The sequence below is a fragment of the Camelus dromedarius genome, unplaced genomic scaffold, assembly GCF_036321535.1.
Source record: "Camelus dromedarius isolate mCamDro1 unplaced genomic scaffold, mCamDro1.pat HAP1_SCAFFOLD_195, whole genome shotgun sequence".
Taxonomy (NCBI): Eukaryota; Metazoa; Chordata; class Mammalia; order Artiodactyla; family Camelidae; genus Camelus; species Camelus dromedarius.
The window spans coordinates 1,187,795-1,207,198 of record NW_026989809.1 but is presented as its reverse complement, the minus strand read 5'-3'; positions in this window follow the sequence as shown (position 1 = coordinate 1,207,198).

Sequence of the window (19,404 nt, the reverse complement as noted above, 5' to 3'; positions counted from 1 at the left end):
ACGGGAACGGGTTGCAAGAGAAAATTTTACTCTGGTTTCTCAGTCTGTTTCCTAGTGTCGGTTTGAAGTTCCTGCAGTTTTCACTGTAAAACCGAGTTGGAGCTAGTACCTCCCCATATAAATGTATGGAGTGGAGTTTGAACCTGAAAAGAAACTTTGTGTTACCAACAAGCTAGGTGAAGTACGGCTTTCACACACACTTATCTCTCAGAACTGAGCATGTGGAGAGACGTTCGTTCATCTAGCACCAAGGGAACCTGTTGCAGGAGAAACTTTTTCTCTGGTTTCTCAGTCTGTTTAGTTGTGCCGGTTTGATGTTCCTGCAGTTTTCACTATAAAACCGAGTTGGGGCTAGTACCTACCCATATATATATTTGGAGTGGATTTTGCAACTAAAAAGAATCTTTGTGTTCCCAACAAGCTAGGTGAAGTACGGCTTTCACTCAAACTTATCCCACAGAACTGAGCATGTGGAGAGACATTCTTTCATCTAGCACCAAGGGAACGGGTTGCAGGAGAAACATTTACTCTGGTTTCTCAATCTGTTTCCTAGTGCCGGTTTAAAGTTCCTGAATTTTTCACTGTAAAACCGAGTTGGAGCTAGTACATCCCCATATATATGTATGGAGTGGAGTTTGCAACTAAAAAGAAACTTTGTGTTCCCAACAATCTAGGTGAAGGACGGCTTTCACACACACTTTTCCCTCAGAACTGAGCATTTGGAGAGACATTCTTTCATCTAGCACCAAGGGAACGGGTTGCAGGAGAAACTTTTACTCTGGTTTCTCAGTCTGTTTCCTAGTGCCGGTTTGAAGTTCCTGCAGTTTTCACTGTAAAACCGAGTTGGAGCTAGTTCCTCCCCATATATATGTATGGAGTGGAGTTTACAAATAAAAAGAAACTTTGTGTTCCCAACAAGCTAGGTGAAGGACGGCTTTCACACACACTTATCTCTCAGAACTGAGCATGTGGAGAGACTTTCGTTCATCTAGCACCACGGGAACGTGTTGCAGGAGAAAATTTTACTCTGGTTTCTCAGTCTGTTTCCTAGTGCCGGTTTGAAGTTCCTGCAGTTTTCACTGTAAAACCGAGTTGGAGCTAGTACCTCCCCATATATATGTATGGAGTGGAGTTGGCAAGTAAAAAGTAACTTTGTGTTCCCAACAAGCTAGGTGAAGTACGGCTTTCACACACACTTATCTCTCAGAACTGATCATGTGGAGAGACTTTCGTTCATCTTGCACCACGGGAACGTGTTGCAAGGGAAACTTTTACTCTAGTTTCTCAGTCTGTTTCCTAGTGCCGGTTTGAAGTTCCTGCAGTTTTCACTGTAAAAGCGAGTTGGAGCTAGTACCTCCCCATATAAATGTAAGGAGTGGAGTTTGAACCTGAAAAGAAACTTTGTGTTCCCAACAAGCTAGGTGAAGTACGGCTTTCACACACACTTATCTATCAGAACTGAGCATGTGGAGAGACGTTCGTTCATCTAGCACCAAGGGAACCTGTTGCAGGAGAAACTTTTTCTCTGGTTTCTCAGTCTGTTTAGTTGTGCCGGTTTGATGTTCCTGCAGTTTTCACTATAAACCGAGTTGGAGCTAGTACCTCCCCATATACATGTATGGAGTGGATTTTGCAACTAAAAAGAATCTTTGTGTTCCCAACAAGCTAGGTGAAGGACGGCATTCACACACACTTTTCCCTCAGAACTGAGCATTTGGAGAGACATTCTTTCATCTAGCACCAAGGGAACGGGTTGCAGGAGAAACTTTTACTCTGGTTTCTCAGTCTGTTTCCTAGTGCCGGTTTGAAGTTCCTGCAGTTTTCACTGTAAAACCGAGTTGGAGCTAGTACCTCCCCATATATATGTATGGAGTGGAGTTTACAAATAAAAAGAAACTTTGTGTTCCCAACAAGCTAGGTGAAGGACGGCTTTCACACACACTTATCTCTCAGAACTGAGCATGTGGAGAGACGTTCGTTCATCTAGCACCACGGGAACGTGTTGCAGGAGAAACTTTTACTCTGGTTTCTCAGTCTGTTTCCTAGTGCCGGTTTGAAGTTCCTGCAGTTTTCACTGTAAAACCGAGTTGGAGCTAGTACCTCCCCATATAAATGTATGGAGTGGAGTTTGAACCTGAAAAGAAACTTTGTGTTACCAACAAGCTAGGTGAAGTATGGCTTTCACACACAATTATCTCTCAGAACTGAGCATGTGGAGAGACGTTCGTTCATCTAGCACCAAGGGAACGGGTTGCAGGAGAAACTTTTACTCTGGTTTCTCAGTCTGTTTCCTAGTGCCGGTTTGAAGTTCCTGCAGTTTTCACTGTAAAACCGAGTTGGAGCTAGTTCCTCCCCATATATATGTATGGAGTGGAGTTTACAAATAAAAAGAAACTTTGTGTTCCCAACAAGCTAGGTGAAGGACGGCTTTCACACACACTTTTCTCTCAGAACTGAGCATGTGGAGAGACATTCGTTCATCTAGCACCACGGGAACGTGTTGCAGGAGAAACTTTTACTCTGGTTTCTCAGTCTGTTTCCTAGTGCCGGTTTGAAGTTCCTGCAGTTTTCACTGTAAAACCGAGTTGGAGCTAGTACCTCCCCATATATATGTATGGAGTGGAGTTGGCAACTAAAAATTAACTTTGTGTTCCCAACAAGCTAGGTGTAGTACGGCTTTCACACACAGTTATCTCTCAGAACTGAGCATGTGGAGAGACTTTCGTTCATCTTGCACCACGGGAACGGGTTGCAAGAGAAACTTGTACTCTGGTTTCTCAGTCTGTTTCCTAGTGCCGGTTTGAAGTTCCTGCAGTTTTCACTGTAAAACCGAGTTGGAGCTAGTACCTCCCCATATAAATGTATGGAGTGGAGTTTGAACCTGAAAAGAAACTTTGTGTTCCCAACAAGCTAGGTGAAGTACGGCTTTCACACACACTTATCTCTCAGAACTGAGCATGTGGAGAGACGTTCGTTCATCTAGCACCAAGGGAACCTGTTGCAGGAGAAACTTTTTCTCTGGTTTCTCAGTCTGTTTAGTTGTGCCGGTTTGATGTTCCTGCAGTTTTCACTATAAAACCGAGTTGGGGCTAGTACCTCCCCATATATATGTATGGAGTGGATTTTGCAACTAAAAAGAATCTTTGTGTTCCCAACAAGCTAGGTGAAGTACGGCTTTCACACAAATTTATCCCACAGAACTGAGCATGTGGAGAGACATTCTTTCATCTAGCACCAAGGGAACTTGTTGCAGGAGAAACTTTTACTCTGGTTTCTCAATCTGTTTCCTAGTGCCGGTTTGAAGTTCCTGCATTTTTCACTGTAAAACCGAGTTGGAGCTAGTACATCCCCATATATAAGTATCGAGTGGAGTTTGCAACTAAAAAGAAACTTTGTGTTCCCAACAAGCTAGGTTAAGGACGGCTTTCACACACACTTTTCCCTCAGAACTGAGCATGTGGAGAGACATTCGTTCATCTAGCACCAAGGGAACGGGTTGCAGGAGAAACTTTTACTCTGGTTTCTCAGTCTGTTTCCTAGTGCCGGTTTGAAGTTCCTGCAGTTTTCACTGTAAAACCGAGTTGGAGCTTGTTCCTCCCCATATATATGTATGGAGTGGAGTTTACAAATAAAAAGAAACTTTGTGTTCCCAACAAGCTAGGTGAAGGACGGCTTTCACACACACTTATCTCTGAGAACTGAGCATGTGGAGAGACGTTCGTTCATCTAGCACCACGGGAACGTGTTGCAGGAGAAATTTTACTCTGGTTTCTCAGTCTGTTTCCTAGTGCCGGTTTGAAGTTCCTGCAGTTTTCACTGTAAAACCGAGTTGGAGCTTGTACCTCCCCATATATATGTATGGAGTGGAGTTGGCAACTAAAAAGTAACTTTGTGTTCCCAACAAGCTAGGTGAAGTACGGCTTTCACACACACTTATCTCTCAGAACTGAGCATGTGGAGAGACTTTCGTTCATCTTGCACCACGGGAACGGGTTGCAAGAGAAAATTTTACTCTGGTTTCTCAGTCTGTTTCCTAGTGCCGGTTTGAAGTTCCTGCAGTTTTCACTGTAAAACCGAGTTGGAGCTAGTACCTCCCCATATAAATGTATGGAGTGGAGTTTGAAACTGAAAAGAAACTTTGTGTTACCAACAAGCTAGGTGAAGTACGGCTTTCACACACAATTATCTCTCAGAACTGAGCATGTGGAGAGACGTTCGTTCATCTAGCACCAAGGGAACGGGTTGCAGGAGAAACTTTTACTCTGGTTTCTCAGTCTGTTTCCTAGTGCCGGTTTGAAGTTCCTGCAGTTTTCACTGTAAAACCGAGTTGGAGCTAGTTCCTCCCCATATATTTGTATGGAGTGGAGTTTACAAATAAAAAGAAACTTTGTGTTCCCAACAAGCTAGGTGAAGGACGGCTTTCACACACACTTTTCTCTCAGAACTGAGCATGTGGAGAGACGTTCGTTCATCTAGCACCACGGGAACATGTTGCAGGAGAAACTTTTACTCTGGTTTCTCAGTCTGTTTCCTAGTGCCGGTTTGAAGTTCCTGCAGTTTTCACTGTAAAACCGAGTTGGAGCTAGTACCTCCCCATATATATGTATGGAGTGGAGTTGGCAACTAAAAAGTAACTTTGTGTTCCCAACAAGCTAGGTGAAGTACGGCTTTCACACACACTTATCTCTCAGAACTGAGCATGTGGAGAGACTTTCGTTCATCTTGCACCACGGGAACGGGTTGCAAGAGAAACTTTTACTCTGGTTTCTCAGTCTGTTTCCTAGTGCCGGTTTGAAGTTCCTGCAGTTTTCACTGTAAAACCGAGTTGGAGCTAGTAACGCCCCATATAAATGTATGGAGTGGAGTTTGAACCTGAAAAGAAACATTGTGTTCCCAACAAGCTAGGTGAAGTACGGCTTTAACACACAATTATTTCTCAGAACCTAGCATGTGGAGAGACGTTCGTTCATCTAGCACCAAGGGAACCTGTTGCAGGAGAAACTTTTTCTCTGGTTTCTGAGTCTGTTTAGTTGTGCCGGTTTGATGTTCCTGCAGTTTTCACTATAAAACCGAGTTGGAGCTAGTACCTCCCCATATATATGTATGGAGTGGATTTTGCAACTAAAAAGAATCTTTGTGTTCCCAACAAGCTAGGTGAAGTACGGCTTTCACACAAACTTATCCCACAGAACTGAGCATGTGGAGAGACATTCTTTCATCTAGCACCAAGGGAACGGGTAGCAGGAGAAACTTTTACTCTGGTTTCTCAATCTGTTTCCTAGTGCCGGTTTGAAGTTCCTGCATTTTTCACTGTAAAACCGAGTTGGAGCTAGTACATCGCCATATATATGTATGGAGTGGAGTTTGCAACTAAAAAGAAACTTTGTGTTCCCAACAAGCTAGGTTAAGGACGGCTTTCACACACACTTTTCCCTCAGAACTGAGCATGTGGAGAGACATTCGTTCATCTAGCACCAAGGGAACGGGTTTCAGGAGAAACTTTTACTCTGGTTTCTCAGTCTGTTTCCTAGTGCCGGTTTGAAGTTCCTGCAGTTTTCACTGTAAAACCGAGTTGGGGCTAGTTCCTCCCCATATATATGTATGGAGTGGAGTTTACAAATAAAAATAAACTTTGTGTTCCCAACAAGCTAGGTGAAGGACGGCTTTCACACACACTTATCTCTCAGAACTGAGCATGTGGAGAGACTTTCGTTCATCTTGCAACGCGGGAACGGGTTGCAAGAGAAAATTTTACTCTGGTTTCTCAGTCTGTTTCCTAGTGTCGGTTTGAAGTTCCTGCAGTTTTCACTGTAAAACCGAGTTGGAGCTAGTACCTCCCCATATAAATGTATGGAGTGGAGTTTGAACCTGAAAAGAAACTTTGTGTTACCAACAAGCTAGGTGAAGTACGGCTTTCACACACACTTATCTCTCAGAACTGAGCATGTGGAGAGACGTTCGTTCATCTAGCACCAAGGGAACCTGTTGCAGGAGAAACTTTTTCTCTGGTTTCTCAGTCTGTTTAGTTGTGCCGGTTTGATGTTCCTGCAGTTTTCACTATAAAACCGAGTTGGGGCTAGTACCTACCCATATATATATTTGGAGTGGATTTTGCAACTAAAAAGAATCTTTGTGTTCCCAACAAGCTAGGTGAAGTACGGCTTTCACTCAAACTTATCCCACAGAACTGAGCATGTGGAGAGACATTCTTTCATCTAGCACCAAGGGAACGGGTTGCAGGAGAAACATTTACTCTGGTTTCTCAATCTGTTTCCTAGTGCCGGTTTAAAGTTCCTGAATTTTTCACTGTAAAACCGAGTTGGAGCTAGTACATCCCCATATATATGTATGGAGTGGAGTTTGCAACTAAAAAGAAACTTTGTGTTCCCAACAATCTAGGTGAAGGACGGCTTTCACACACACTTTTCCCTCAGAACTGAGCATTTGGAGAGACATTCTTTCATCTAGCACCAAGGGAACGGGTTGCAGGAGAAACTTTTACTCTGGTTTCTCAGTCTTTTTCCTAGTGCCGGTTTGAAGTTCCTGCAGTTTTCACTGTAAAACCGAGTTGGAGCTAGTTCCTCCCCATATATATGTATGGAGTGGAGTTTACCAATAAAAGGAAACTTTGTGTTCCCAACAAGCTAGGTGAAGGACGGCTTTCACACACACTTATCTCTCAGAACTGAGCATGTGGAGAGACGTTCGTTCATCTAGCACCACGGGAACGTGTTGCAGGAGAAACTTTTACTCTGGTTTCTCAGTCTGTTTCCTAGTGCCGGTTTGAAGTTCCTGCAGTTTTCACTGTAAAACTGAGTTGGAGATAGTACCTCCCCATATATATGTATGGAGTGGAGTTGGCAACTAAAAAGTAACTTTGTGTTCCCAACAAGCTAGGTGAAGTACGGCTTTCACACACACTTATCTCTCAGAACTGAGCATGTGGAGAGACTTTCGTTCATCTTGCACCACGGGAACGGGTTGCAAGAGAAAATTTTACTCTGGTTTCTCAGTCTGTTTCCTAGTGCCGGTTTGAAGTTCCTGCAGTTTTCACTGTAAAACCGAGTTGGAGCTAGTACCTCCCCTTATAAATGTATGGAGTGGAGTTTGAACCTGAAAAGAAACTTTGTGTTACCAACAAGCTAGGTGAAGTACGGCTTTCACACACAATTATCTCTCAGAACTGAGCATGTGGAGAGACGTTCGTTCATCTAGCATCAAGGGAACGGGTTGCAGGAGAAACTTTTACTCTGGTTTCTCAGTCTGTTTCCTAGTGCCGGTTTGAAGTTCCTGCAGTTTTCACTGTAAAACCGAGTTGGAGCTAGTTCCTCCCCATATATATGTATGGAGTGGAGTTTACAAATAAAAAGAAACTTTGTGTTCCCAACAAGCTAGGTGAAGGACGGCTTTCACACACACTTTTCTCTCAGAACTGAGCATGTGGAGAGACATTCGTTCATCTAGCACCACGGGAACGTGTTGCAGGAGAAACTTTTACTCTGGTTTCTCAGTCTGTTTCCTAGTGCCGGTTTGAAGTTCCTGCAGTTTTCACTGTAAAACCGAGTTGGAGCTAGTACCTCCCCATATATATGTATGGAGTGGAGTTGGCAACTAAAAAGTAACTTTGAGTTCCCAACAAGCTAGGTGAAGTACGGCTTTCACACACACTTATCTCTCAGAACTGAGCATGTGGAGAGACTTTCGTTCATCTTGCACCACGGGAACGCGTTGCAAGAGAAACTTTTACTCTGGTTTCTCAGTCTGTTTCCTAGTGCCGGTTTGAAGTTCCTGCAGTTTTCACTGTAAAACCGAGTTGGAGCTAGTACCTCCCCATATAAATGTATGGATTGGAGTTTGAACCTGAAAAGAATCTTTGTGTTCCCAACAAGCTAAGTGAAGTACGGCTTTAACACACAATTATTTCTCAGAACTGAGCATGTGGAGAGACGTTCGTTCATCTAGCACCAAGGGAACCTGTTGCAGGAGAAACTTTTTCTCTGGTTTCTCAGTCTGTTTAGTTGTGCCGGTTTGATGTTCCTGCAGTTTTCACTATAAAACCGAGTTGGGGCTAGTACCTCCCCATATATATGTATGGAGTGGATTTTGCAACTAAAAAGAATCTTTGTGTTCCCAACAAGCTAGGTGAAGTACGGCTTTCACACAAACTTATCCCACAGAACTGAGCATGTGGAGAGACATTCTTTCATCTAGCACCAAGGGAACGGGTTGCAGGAGAAACTTTTACTCTGGTTTCTCAATCTGTTTCCTAGTGCCGGTTTGAAGTTCCTGCATTTTTCACTGTAAATCCGAGTTGGAGCTAGTACATCCCCATATATATGTATGGAGTGGAGTTTGCAACTAAAAAGAAACTTTGTGTTCCCAACAAGCTAGGTGAAGGACGGCTTTCACACACACTTTTCCCTCAGAACTGAGCATTTATAGAGACATTCTTTCATCTAGCACCAAGGGAACGGGTTGCAGGAGAAACTTTTACTGTGGTTTCTCAGTCTGTTTCCTAGTGCCGTTTTGAATTTCCTGCAGTTTTCACTGTAAAACCGAGTTGGAGCTAGTTCCTCCCCATATATATGTATGGAGTGGAGTTTACAAATAAAAAGAAACTTTGTGTTCCCAACAAGCTAGGTGAAGGACGGCTTTCACACACACTTATCTCTCAGAACTGAGCATGTGGAGAGACTTTCGTTCATCTAGCACCACGGGAACGTGTTGCAGGAGAAAATTTTACTCTGGTTTCTCAGTCTGTTTCCTAGTGCCGGTTTGAAGTTCCTGCAGTTTTCACTGTAAAACCGAGTTGGAGCTAGTACCTCCCCATATATATGTATGGAGTGGAGTTGGCATCTAAAAAGTAACTTTGTGTTCCCAACAAGCTAGGTGAAGTACGGCTTTCACACACACTTATCTCTCAGAACTGAGCATGTGGAGAGACTTTCGTTCATCTTGCACCACGGGAACGTGTTGCAAGGGAAACTTTTACTCTAGTTTCTCAGTCTGTTTCCTAGTGCCGGTTTGAAGTTCCTGCAGTTTTCACTGTAAAAGCGAGTTGGAGCTAGTACCTCCCCATATAAATGTAAGGAGTGGAGTTTGAACCTGAAAAGAAACTTTGTGTTCCCAACAAGCTAGGTGAAGTACGGCTTTCACACACACTTATCTATCAGAACTGAGCATGTGGAGAGACGTTCGTTCATCTAGCACCAAGGGAACCTGTTGCAGGAGAAACTTTTTCTCTGGTTTCTCAGTCTGTTTAGTTGTGCCGGTTTGATGTTCCTGCAGTTTTCACTATAAACCGAGTTGGAGCTAGTACCTCCCCATATACATGTATGGAGTGGATTTTGCAACTAAAAAGAATCTTTGTGTTCCCAACAAGCTAGGTGAAGGACGGCTTTCACACACACTTATCTCTCAGAAATGAGCATGTGGAGAGACATTCGTCCATCTAGCACCAAGGGAACGGGTTGCAGGAGAAACTTTTACTCTGGTTTCTCAATCTGTTTCCTAGTGCCGGTTTGAAGTTCCTGCATTTTTCACTGTAAAACCGAGTTGGAGCTAGAACATCCCCATATATATGTATGGAGTGGAGTTTGCAACTAAAAAGAAACTTTGTGTTCCCAACAAGCTAGGTTAAGGACGGCTTTCACACACACTTTTCCCTCAGAACTGAGCTTGTGGAGACACATTTGTTCATCTAGCACCAAGGGAACGGGTTGCAGGAGAAACTTTTTCTCTGGTTTCTCAGTCTGTTTCCTAGTGCCGGTTTGAAGTTCCTGCAGTTTTCACTGTAAAACCGAGTTGGAGCTAGTTCCTCCCCATATATATGTATGGAGTGGAGTTTACAAATAAAAAGAAACTTTGTGTTCCCAACAAGCTAGTTGAAGGACGGCTTTCACACACACTTATCTCTCAGAAATGAGCATGTGGAGAGACGTTCGTTCATCTAGCACCAAGGGAACGGGTTGAAGGAGAATCTTTACTCTGGTTTCTCAGTCTGTTTCCTAGTGCCGGTTTGAAGTTCCTGCAGTTTTCACTGTAAAACCGAGTTGGAGCTAGTACCTCCCCATATATATGTATGGAGTGGAGTTGGCAACTAAAAAGTAACTTTGTGTTCCCAACAAGCTAGGTGAAGTACGGCTTTCACACACACTTAACTCTCAGAACTGAGCATGTGGAGAGACGTTCGTTCATCTAGCACCAAGGGAACGGGTTGCAGGAGAAACTTTTACTCTGGTTTCTCAGTCTGTTTCCTAGTGCCCGTTTGAAATTCCTGCAGTTTTCACTGTAAAATCGAGTTGGAGCTAGTTCCTACCCATATATATGTATGGAGTGGAGTTTGCAACTAAAAAAAAACTTTGTGTTCCCAACAAGCTAGGTAAAGGACGGCTTTCACACACACTTATCTCTCAGAACTGAGCATGTGGAGAGACCTTCGTTCATCTAGCATCAAGGGAACGGGTTGCCGGAGAAAATTTTACTCTGGTTTCTCAGTCTGTTTCCTAGTGCCGGTTTGAAGTTCCTGCAGTTTCACTGTAAAACCGAGTTGGAGCTTGTACCTCCCCATATATATGTATGGAGTGGTGTTGGCAACTAAAAAGTAACTTTGTGTTCCCAACAAGCTAGGTGAAGTTCGGCTTTCACACTCACTTATCTCTCAGAACTGAGCATGTGGAGAGACTTTCGTTCATCTTGCACCACGGGAACGGGTTGCAAGAGAAACTTTTACTCTGGTTTCTCAGTCTGTTTCCTAGTGCCGGTTTGAAGTTCCTGCAGTTTTCACTGTAAAACCGAGTTGGAGCTAGTACCTCCCCATATAAATGTATGGAGTGGAGTTTGAACTTGAAAAGAAACTTTGTGTTCCCAACAAGCTAGGTGAAGCACGGCTTTCACACACACTTATCTCTCAGAACTGAGCATGTGGAGAGACATTCGTTCATCTAGCACCAAGGGAACGGGTTGCAGGAGAAACTTTTACTCTGGTTTCTCAATCTGTTTCCTAGTGCCGGTTTGAAGTTCCTGCATTTTTCACTGTAAAACCGTGTTGGAGCTAGTACATCCCCATATATATGTATGGAGTGGAGTTTGCAACGAAAAAGAAACTTTGTGTTCCCAACAAGCTAGGTTAAGGACGGCTTTCACACACACTTTTCCCTCACAACTGAGCATGTGGAGAGACATTCGTTCATCTAGCACCAAGGGAACGGGTTGCAGGAGAAACTTTTACTCTGGTTTCTCAGTCTGTTTCCTAGTGCCGGTTTGAAGTTCCTGCAGTTTTCACTGTAAAACCGAGTTGGAGCTAGTTCCTCCCCATATATATGTATGCATTGGAGTTTACAAATAAAAAGAAACTTTGTGTTCCCAACAAGCTAGGTGAAGGACGGCTTTCACACACACTTATCCCTCAGAACTGAGCATGTGGAGAGACGTTCGTTCATCTAGCACCACGGGAACGTGTCGCAGGAGAAACTTTTACTCTGGTTTCTCAGTCTGTTTCCTAGTGCCGGTTTGAAGTTCCTGCATTTTTCACTGTAAAACCGAGTTGGAGCAAGTACATCCCCATATATATGTATGGAGTGGAGTTGGCAACTAAAAAGTAACTTTGTGTTCCCAACAAGCTAGGTGAAGTACGGCTTTCACACACACTTATCTCTCAGAACTGAGCATGTGGAGAGACTTTCGTTCATCTTGCACCACGGGAACGGGTTGCAAGAGAAACTTTTACTCTGGTTTCTCAGTCTGTTTCCTAGTGCCGGTTTGAAGTTCCTGCAGTTTTCACTGTAAAACCGAGTTGGAGCTAGTAACTCCCCATATAAATGTATGGAGTGGAGTTTGAACCTGAAAAGAAACTTTGTGTTCCCAACAAGCTAGGTGAAGTACGGCTTTCACACACACTTATCTCTCAAAAATGAGCATGTGGAGAGACGTTCGTTCATCTAGCACCAAGGGAACCTGTTGCAGGAGAAACTTTTTATCTGGTTTCTCAGTCTGTTTAGTTGTGCCGGTTTGATGTTCCTGCAGTTTTCACTATAAAACCGAGTTGGAGCTAGTACCTCCCCATATATATGTATGGAGTGGATTTTGCAACTAAAAAGAATCTTTGTGTTCCCAACAAGCTAGGTGAAGTACGGCTTTCACACAAACTTATCCCTCAGAACTGAGCATGTGGAGAGACATTCTTTCATCTAGCACCAAGGGAACGGGTTGCAGGAGAAACTTTTACTCTGGTTTCTCAATCTGTTTCCTAGTGCCGGATTGAAGTTCATGCATTTTTCACTGTAAAACCGAGTTGGAGCTAGTACATCGCCATATATATGTATGGAGTGGAGATTGCAACTAAAAAGAAACTTTGTGTTCCCAACAATCTAGGTTAAGGACGGCTTTCACACACACTTTTCCCTCAGAACTGAGCATGTGGAGAGACATTCGTTCATCTAGCACCAAGGGAACGGGTTGCAGGAGAAACTTTTACTCTGGTTTCTCTGTCTGTTTCCTAGTGCCGGTTTGAAGTTCCTGCAGTTTTCACTGTAAAACCGAGTTGGAGCTAGTTCCTCCGCATATATATGTATGGAGTGGAGTTTACAAATAAAAAGAAACTTTGTGTTCCCAACAAGCTAGGTGAAGTACGGCTTTCACACACACTTATCTCTCAGAACTGAGCATGTGGAGAGACTTTCGTTCATCTAGCACAAAGGGAACCTGTTGCAGGAGAAACTTTTACTCTGGTTTCTCAGTCTGTTTCGTAGTGCCGGTTTGATGTTCCTGCAGTTTTCACTATAAAACCGAGTTGGAGCTAGTACCTCCCCATATATATGTATGAAGTGCATTTTGCAACTAAAAAGAATCTTTGTGTTCCCAACAAGCTAGGTGAAGGACGGCTTTCACACACACATATCCCTCAGAACTGAGCATGTGGAGAGACATTCTTTCATCTAGCACCAAGGGAACGGGTTGCAGGAGAAACTTTTACTCTGGTTTCTCAATCTGTTTCTTAGTGCCGGTTTGAAGTTCCTGCATTTTTCACTGTAAAACAGAGTTGGAGCTTGTACATCCCCGTATATATGTATGGAGTGGAGTTTGCAACTAAAAAGAAACTTTGTGTTCCCAACAAGCTAGGTTATGACGGCTTTCACACACACTTATCCCTCAGAACTGAGCATGTGGAGAGACATTCATTCATCTAGCACCAAGGGAACGGGTTGCAGGAGAAACTTTTTCTCTGGTTTCTCAGTCTGTTTCCTAGTGCCGGTTTGAAGTTCCAACAGTTTTCTCTGTAAAACCGAGTTGGAGCTATTACATCCCCATATATTTGTATGGAGTGGAGTTGGCAAGTAAAAAGAATCTTTGTGTTCCATACAAGCTAGGTGAAGAACGGCTTTCACACACACTTATCTCTCAGAACTGAGCATGTGGAGAGACTTTCGTTCATCTAGCACCAATGGAACGGTTTGCAGGAGAAACTTTTACTCTGTTTTGTCAGTCTGTTTCCTAGTGCCGGTTTGAAGTTCCTGCATTTTTCACTGTAAAACCGAGTTGGAGCTAGTAACTACCCATATATATGTATGGAGTGGAGTTTACAATTAAAAAGAAAATTTGTGTTCCCAACAAGCTAGGTGAAGGACGGCTTTCACACACACTTATCCTCAGAACTGAGCATGTGGAGAGACTTTCTTTCATCTAGCACCAAGGGAACGGGTTGCAGGAGAAAATTTTACTCTGCTTTCTCAGTCTGTTTCCTAGTGCCGGTTGAAGTTCCTGCAGTTTTCACTGTAAAACCGAGTTGGAGCTAGTACATCCCCATATATATTTATGGAGTGGAGTTGGCAACTAAAAAGAATCTTTGTGTTCCCAACAAGCTAGGTGAAGTACGGCTTTCACACACACTTATCTCTCAGAACTGAGCATGTGGAGAGACGTTCGTTCATCTAGCACCAAGGGAACGGTTTGCAGGAGAAACTTTTACTCTGGATTCTCAGTATGTTTCCTAGTGACGGTTTAAAGTTCCTGCAGTTTTCATTGTAAAACCGAGTTGGAGCTAGTACCTCCCCATATATATGTATGGATTGGAGTTTGCAACTAAAAAGAAACTTTGTGTTCCCAACAAGCTAGATGAAGGACGGCTTTCACACACACTTATCTCTCAGAACTGAGGATGTGGAGAGACGTTCGTTCATCTAGCACGAAGGGAACGGTTTGCAGGAGAAACATTTACTCTGGTTTCTCAGTCTGTTTCCTAGATCCGGTTTGAAGTTCCTGCAGTTTTCACTGTAAAACCGAGTTGGAGCTTGTTCCTCCCTATATATATGTATGGAGTGGAGTTTAAAATAATAAGAAACTTTGTGTTCCCAACAAACTAGGGGAAGGACGGAATTCACACACACTTATCTCTCAGAACTGAGCATGTGGAGAGACGTTCGTTCATCTAGCACCAAGGGAAAGGGTTGCAGGAGAATCTTTACTCTGGTTTCTCAGTCTGTTTCCTAGTGCCGGCTTGAATTTCCTGCAGTTTTCACTGTAAAAGCGAATTGGAGCTAGTACTTCCCCATATATATTTATGGAGTGGAGTTTGAACCTGAAAAGAAACTTTGTGTTCCCAACAAGCGAGGTGAAGGACGGCTTTCACACACACTTATCTCTCAGAACTGAGGATGTGGAGAGACGTTCGTTCATCTAGCACGAAAGGAACGGTTTGCAGGAGAAACATTTACTCTGGTTTCTCAGTCTGTTTCCTAGATCCGGTTTGAAGTTCCTGCAGTTTTCACTGTAAAACCGAGTTGGAGCTTGTTCCTCCCTATATATATGTATGGAGTGGAGTTTAAAATAAAAAGAAACTTTGTGTTCCCAACAAACTAGGGGAAGGACGTATTTCACACACACTTATCTCTCAGAACTGAGCATGTGGAGAGACGTTCGTTGATCTAACAACAAGGGAACGGGTTGCAGGGGAAACATTTACTCTGGTTTCTCAGTCTGTTTCCTAGTGCCGGTTTGAAGTTCCTGCAGTTTTCACTGTAAAACCGAGTTGGAGCTAGTACCTCCCCATACATATGTATGGATTGAAGTTTGCAACTAAAAAGAAACTTTGAGTTCCCAACAAGCTACGTGAAGAACGGCTTTCACACACACTTATCTCTCAGATCAGAGCATGTGGAGAGACGTTCGTTCATCTAGCACCAAGGGAACGGGTTTCAGGAGAATCTTTACTCTGGTTTCTCAGTCTGTTTCCTAGTGCCGGTTTGAAGTTCCTGCAGTTTTCCCTGTAAAATCGAGTTGGAGCTAGTACGTCCCCATATATATGTATGGAGTGTACTTGGCCACTAAAAAGAATCTTTGTGTTCCCAACAAGCTAGGTGAAGGACGGCTTTCACATACACATATCTCTCAGAACTGAGCATGTGGAGAGACGTTCGTTCATTTAGCACCACGGGAACGGGTTGCAGGAGGAACTTTTAGTCTGGTTTCTCAGTCTGTTTCCTTGTGCCAGTTTGAAGTTCCTGCAGTTTTCACTGTAAAACCGAGTTGGATCTAGACCTCCCCATATATATTTATGGAGTGGAGTTTGAACCTGAAAAGAACTTTGTGTTCCCAACAAGCTAGGTGAAAAACGGCTTTCACACACACTTATTTCTCAGAACTGAGCATGTGGAGAGACGTTCGTTCATCTAGCACCAAGGGAACGGGTTGCAGGAGAAACTTTTACCCTGGTTTCTCAGTCTGTTTCCTAGTGCCGGTTTGAAGTTCCTGCAGTTTTCACTGTAAAATCGAGTTGGAGCTATTACATCCCCATATATTTGTAGGGAGTGGAGTTGGCAACTAAAAAGAATCTTTGTGTTCCATACAAGCTAGGTGAAGAACGGCTTTCACACACACTTATCTCTCAGAACTGAGCATGTGGAGAGACGTTCGTTCATCTAGCACAAAGGGAACCTGTTGCAGGAGAAACTTTTACTCTGGTTTCTCAGTCTGTTTCGTAGTGCCGGTTTTATGTTCCTGCAGTTTTCACTATAAAACCTGGTTGGAGCTAGTACCTCCGCATATATATGTATGGAGTGGATTTTTCAACTAAAAAGAATCTTTGTGTTCCCAACAAGCTAGGTGAAGGACGGCATTCAGACACACATATCCCTCAGAACTGAGCATGTGGAGAGACTTTCTTTCATCTAGCACCAAGGGAACGGGTTGCAGGAGAAACTTTTAGTCTGGTTTCTTAGTCTGTTTCCTAGTGCCGGTTTGAAGTTACTGCAGTTTTCACTGTAAAACAGAGTTGGAGATAGTACATCCCCATATATTTGTATGGAGTGGAGTTGGCAACTAAAAACTATCTTTGTGTTCCCAACAAGCTAGGTGAAGTACGGCTTTCACACACACTTATCTCTCAGAACTGAGCATGTGGAGAGACGATCGTTCACCTAGCACCAATGGAACGGTTTGCAGGAGAAACTTTTACTCTGGTTTGTCAGTCTGTTTCCTAGTGCCGGTTTGAAGTTCCTGCAGTTTTCACTGTAAAACCGAGTTGGAGCTTGTTCCTCCACATATGTATGGAGTGGTGTTTACAAATAAAAAAAAACTTTGTGTTCCCAACAAGCTAGGTGAAAGACGGCTTTCACACACACTTATCTCTCAGAACTGAGCATGTGGAGAGACGTTCGTTCATCTAGCACCAAGGGAACGGGTTGCAGGAGAATCTTTACTCTGGTTTCTCAGTCTGTTTCTTAGTGCCGGTTTGAAGTTCCTGCAGTTTTCCCTGTAAAAGCGAGATGGAGCTAGTACCTCCCCATATATATTTATGGAGTGGAGTTTGAACCTGAAAAGAAACTTTGTGTTCCCAACAAGCTAGGTGAAAGACGGCTTTCACACACACTTATCTCTCAGAACTGAGCATGTGGAGAGACGTTCGTTCATCTAGCACAAAGGGAAACTGTTGCTGGAGAAACTTTTACTCTGATTTCTCAGTCTGTTTCGTAGTGCCGGTTTGATGTTCCTGCAGTTTTCACTATAAAACCTGGTTGGAGCTTGTACCTCCGCATATATATGTATGGAGTGGATTTTTCAACTAAAAAGAATCTTTGTGTTCCCAACAAGCTAGGTGAAGGACGGCTTTCACACACACATATCCCTCAGAACTTAGCATGTGGAGAGACTTTCTTTCATCTAGCACCAAGGGAACGGGTTGCAGGAGAAACTTTTTGTCTGGATTCTTAGTCTGTTTCCTAGTGCCGGTTTGAAGTTACTGCAGTTTTCACTGTAAAACAGAGTTGGAGATAGTACATCCCCATATATTTGTATGGAGTGGAGTTGGCAACTAAAAACTATCTTTGTGTTCCCAACAAGCTAGGTGAAGGACGGCTTTCACACACACTTATCTCTCAGAACTGAGCATGTGGAGAGACGTTCGTTCACCTAGCACCAATGGAACGGTTTGCAGGAGAAACTTTTACTCTGGTTTGTCAGTCTGTTTCCTAGTGCCGGTTTGAAGTTCCTGCAGTTTTCACTGTAAAACCGAGTTGGAACTAGTACCTACCCATATATATGTATGGAGTGGAGTTTACAAATAAAAAGAAACTTTGTGTTCCCAACAAGCTAGGTGAAGGACGGCTTTCACACACACTTATCTCTCAGAACTGAGCATGTGGAGAGACGTTCGTTCATCTAGCACCAAGGGAACGGGTTGCAGGAGAATCTTTACTCTGGTTTCTCAGTTTGTTTCCTAGTGCCGGTTTGAAGTTCCTGCAGTTTTCACTGTAAAACCGAGTTGGAGCTAGTTCCTCCACATATGTATGGAGTGGTGTTCACAAATAAAAAAAAACTTTGTGTTCCCAACAAGCAAGGTGAAGGACGGCTTTCACACACACTTATCTCTCAGAACTGAGCATGTGGAGAGACGTTCGTTCATCTAGCACCACGGGAACGGGTTGCAGGAGGAACTTTTACTCTAGATTCTCAGTCTGTTTCCTAGTGCCGGTTTGAAGTTCCTGCAGTTTTCACTGTAAAACCGAGTTGGAGCTAGTACCTACCCATATATATGTATGGAGTGGATTTTACAAATAAAAAGAAACTTTGTGTTCCCAACAAGCTAGGTGAAGGACGGCTTTCACACACACTTATCTCTCAGAACTGAGCATGTGGAGAGACGTTCGTTCTTCTAGCACCAAGGGAACGGGTTGCAGGAGAAACTTTTACTCTGGTTTCTCAGTCTGTTTCCTAATACGGTTTGATTTTCCTGTAGTTTTCACTGTAAAACCGAGTTGGAGCTATTACATCCCCATATATTTGTATGGAGTGGAGTTGGCATCTAAAAAGAATATTTGTGTTCCATACAAGCTAGGTGAAGAACGGCTTTCACACACACTAATCTCTCAGAACTGAGCATGTGGAGAGACGTTCGTTCATCTAGCACCAATGGAACGGTTTGCAGGAGAAACTTTTACTCTGGTTTGTCAGTCTGTTTCCTAGTGCCGGTTTGAAGTTCCTGCAGTTTTCACTGTAAAACCGAGTTGGAGCTAGTACCTACCCATATAAATGTATGGAGTGGAGTTTACAAATAAAAAGAAACTTTGTGTTCCCAACAAGCTAGGTGAAGGACGGCTTTCACACACAATTATCTCTCAGAACTGAGCATGTGGAGAGACGTTCGTTCATCTAGCACCAATTTAACGGGTTGCAGGAGAATCTTTACTCTGGTTTCTCAGTCTGTTTCCTAGTGCCGGTTTGAAGTTCCTGCAGTTTACACTGTAAAACCGAGTTGGAGCTAGTTCCTCCCCAAATGTATGGAGTGGTGTTTACAAATAAAAAGAAACTTTGTGTTCCCAACAAGCTAGGTGAAAGACGGCTTTCACACACACTTATCTCTCAGAACTGAGCATGTGGAGAGACGTTCGTTCATCTAGCACCACGGGAACTGGTTGCAGGAGGAACTTTTACTCTGGTTTCTCAGTCTGTTTCCTAGTGCCGGTTTGAATTTCCTGCAGTTTTCCCTGTAAAACCGAGTTGGAGCTAGTACGTCCCCATATATATTTATGGAGTGGAGTTTGAACCTGAAAAGAAACTTTGTGTTCCCAACAAGCTAGGTGAAAATCGGCTTTCACACACACTTATCACTCAGAACTGAGCATGTGGAGAGACGTTCGTTCATCTAGCACCAAGGGAACGGGTTGCAGGGGAAACTTTTACTCTGGGTTCTCAGTCTGTTTCCTAGTGCCGGTTTGATCTTCCTGCAGTTTTCACTGTAAACCGAGTTGGAGCTATTACATCCCCATATATTTGTATGGAGTGGAGTTGGCAACTAAAAAGTATCTTTGTGTTCCATACAAGCTAGGTGAAGAACGGCTTTCACACACACTTATCTCTCAGAACTGAGCATGTGGAGAGACGTTCGTTCATGTAGCACCAATGGAACGGTTT